The following is a 3,298-nucleotide window of genomic DNA, read 5'->3' on the forward strand; positions in this document are numbered from 1 at the left end:
TGTTTTTTGCCATTGTGAATTAGTCATGTGATCTGATCATGTGGGCATGATGGGCATCTCCAGCAAGTTAAGGTCAAAATGAATGTGGCTGAGTGCAGCAGAAGCATAAACTGGAGAACAGAAGCTCCACAGTTTGAATTAATATATAAAATAAAAACAAGTTATCACATTGCTTTGAAAAAAATCTAAATATTTCTCCAGAGTTTCCAGTGAAGCCAACATTACCGGAAAATTATGATATAGATGTGCTGTGTGCCAAACAACACATCCCCAAGGCCAATATACAACATTATCTTCATCGTCTTTAATCATTCTTTTTACTCTTTACAGCTTGGTTTTGTTACATTCAGACTTTGTATCACTGATAAGGACACTTTATACTATATGGAACATCTACAGATAACTTACCATTACAATATTTACTAGAAAAGACCAAACTTCAGGGATGTGACAAAAATACTCAAGTGTTTCTTAGGCTTCTGGATATTGTTCTCCTAGAAAAGAACGTATCTATACTGCTAATTTGCAACAGCAAATTCATTTTACAAAAAACAGAACGCCAACGCCAGATAAGGTATTTTTTTCCATCAACATAATGAGGAAACTCTTTCAGTCAATGTATTTGCCAAGGTGCAAAATGTTGATACATATTGTTATGGCCGCCGCTGGCTGCCTTAGAGTAGTTGTGTTTTGGAGTTCTCTGAACAGTATGCAAATCCCCGCTGCAAGCACCTGTTGAGGATTGGTTCCCCTGGACCTGGAACCACCCACTTCCTGGTTGCTGTTTGCTGGCGTCTGATTGGTGTGGCCGAAGATCCAACCAACAATCAACACCAGCTGGCCTACTAATAGTTTGTGTTCCTGCAGTTCCAGGTGACTGTGAGCCAGTGATCAGCTCGCCTTGTTGTTGGTTGTGTACCCCTGTGAATTTCTTGAGTGTTGAATTTACCTGTTTCTGTCGGTTGCCTGCTTAAGTGACTCTTGTCAGTTAGAAACTTTGTGAACTACAGAATGTGAGTGGCACCCTTTAAGGTGGAAAATTGTCTGTTTGGTTACCCTACATTCCTGTACAGCATGTAGGTACTGACCTCCTTTTGTTAAGTGTTTTTTTTGTCAGTACCTACATAGCCTCCTTTTGTTGTGTTTTTTTTTCGGAGACAACTCATTTAATTAAACAATTGACTCAAACCTGAATTCAGTTGTCCTTACCACCTTAATTTATCCCAAATACCTTGTTACTGCCCTACCCTAATGAGCTGGGTTGTAACAATATCAGCAAAGTTTGTTTTCCTACAATATTCGCTCGTAGCAACTAAAACATGATAAAGCACTACAGAACAAATACATTGGTGTGAAAGAGTGTTTGCCCCCTTCCTTCTTATTTTTTTGCATGTTTGTCACACTGAAATGTTTCAGATAATCAAACAAACTGAAATATTAGACAGAGATAACACAAGTAAAGACAAAATGCAGTTTTTAAATGAAGGTTTTTATTAATAAGGGGAAAACCATCCAAACCTACATGGCCCTGTGTGGAAAAAGTGATCAACTGTGGTTTATCACATCTTTGGAAAGCTGAGTTCAATTTCTCTAGCCACACCCAGGCCCGATTACAGCCACACCTGTTCTCAAGCAAAAAATCACTTAATAGGACCTTCCTGACAAAGTGAAGTAGACCAAAAGATCCTCAAAACTGGACATCATGCTGTGATCCAAAGAAATTCAGAAACAAATGAAAAACAGAGTAATTGAGATTTATCAGTCTGGAAAAGAAACGACAACATCCAAAGAACTGCAGGCTTCACTTGCCGCAGTTAAGGTCAGGGTTCATGACTCCACCATAAGAAAGAGACTGGAAAAGAAATTCCTGCAGAGTTCCAAGAAAAAAAACACTGCTGAGCAAAAGGAACATAAAAGGCTCATCTTAGTTTTGCCAGAAAACATCTTGATGATCCCCAAGACTTTTGGGAAAATACTCTGTGGACGGACGAGGCAAAAGTTGAACTTTTTGGAAGGTGTGTGTCCCATTACATCTGGTGTAAAAGTAAAACAGCATTTCAGAAAAGGAACATCATGCCAACAGTAAAATATGGTGTGATGGTCTGAGGTTATTTGCTGCTTCAGGACCTGGAAGACTTGCTGTGGTAAATGGAACCATGAATTCTGCTGTCTACCAAAAAATCCTGAAGGATAAGGCTCAAAAACCCTCCAATGTAGCTGAATTACATCAATTCTGCAAAGATGAGTGGGCCAAAATTCGAGAGGGGTCCAAATTAGGCTCCACTCTCAAATCAGCTCTACTGTCAGGACAGGAAATCCCCATAAATAAGTCCAGCTCCGCACCTTGGTAGATCAGTCTTTAGCTACTGTAGCTAGCCAGGCCCCGGTAGTCGGTGCGGAACAGCCTGAGTTAGCCTGTGGTGAATGTCCCCCGGCATCTCCTGTGCAGCCAGGAAGGGGTGGCTGGGTGTCCGAAGGAGGAATAGTCACATTCAAAGCCCACGGGGCACCATCAATCTGTTGACGTTTCTAACAGATTTTCCCCACTTAGCGACCAACCAACTCTGATCATTGGCAGCTCCATTTTGAGAAACGTGAAGTTAGCGAAGCAAGCGGCCATAGTTAAGTGCATCCCTGGGGCAAGAGCGGGCGACATTGAGTCTTATTTGAAACTGCTGGCTAAGGATAAACGTAAATACAGTAAGATTGTTATTCACGTCGGCAGTAATGACTCCCAGTTACGCCAATCGGAGGTCACTAAGATTAATGTTGAGTCAGTGTGTACATATGCAAAAACAATGTTGGACACCGTAGTTTTCTCTGGACCCCTGCCAAATCTGACCAGTGATGACATGTGTAGCCACATGTCGTCATTCCGCCGCTGATTGTCGAGGTGGTGTCCAGCAAACGATGTGGGCTTTGTAGATCATTGGCAGACTTTCTGGGAAGACCTGGTCTGATTCGGAGAGAAGGAAGGAGCAGCTCTCATTTCTAGAAATCTGGCCAAGTTTATTAGTGGACCAAATCCATGACAATCCAGAGTTGAGACCAGGAGGCAGAGTCGCAGTCTAACACACTTCTCTGCTCCTCCATTTCAGGAGTTACTTAGTGAAAATCCTATAGTGACGGTATCTGTCCCCCGACCATTGAAATTATTTAAAAAGGTAAACAGAAGAGGAGCTGTGCATAAAAACCTCATAAAAATTAAAACCACAAGAGCAATAGTGCAAAACAATAGGAAAATTAAATGTGGACTCTTAAACATCAGATCTCTCTCTTCTAAAGGTGTACTAGTAAA

Source organism: Micropterus dolomieu, linkage group LG18 (assembly GCF_021292245.1).
Source record: "Micropterus dolomieu isolate WLL.071019.BEF.003 ecotype Adirondacks linkage group LG18, ASM2129224v1, whole genome shotgun sequence".
NCBI classification, from domain to species: Eukaryota; Metazoa; Chordata; class Actinopteri; order Centrarchiformes; family Centrarchidae; genus Micropterus; species Micropterus dolomieu.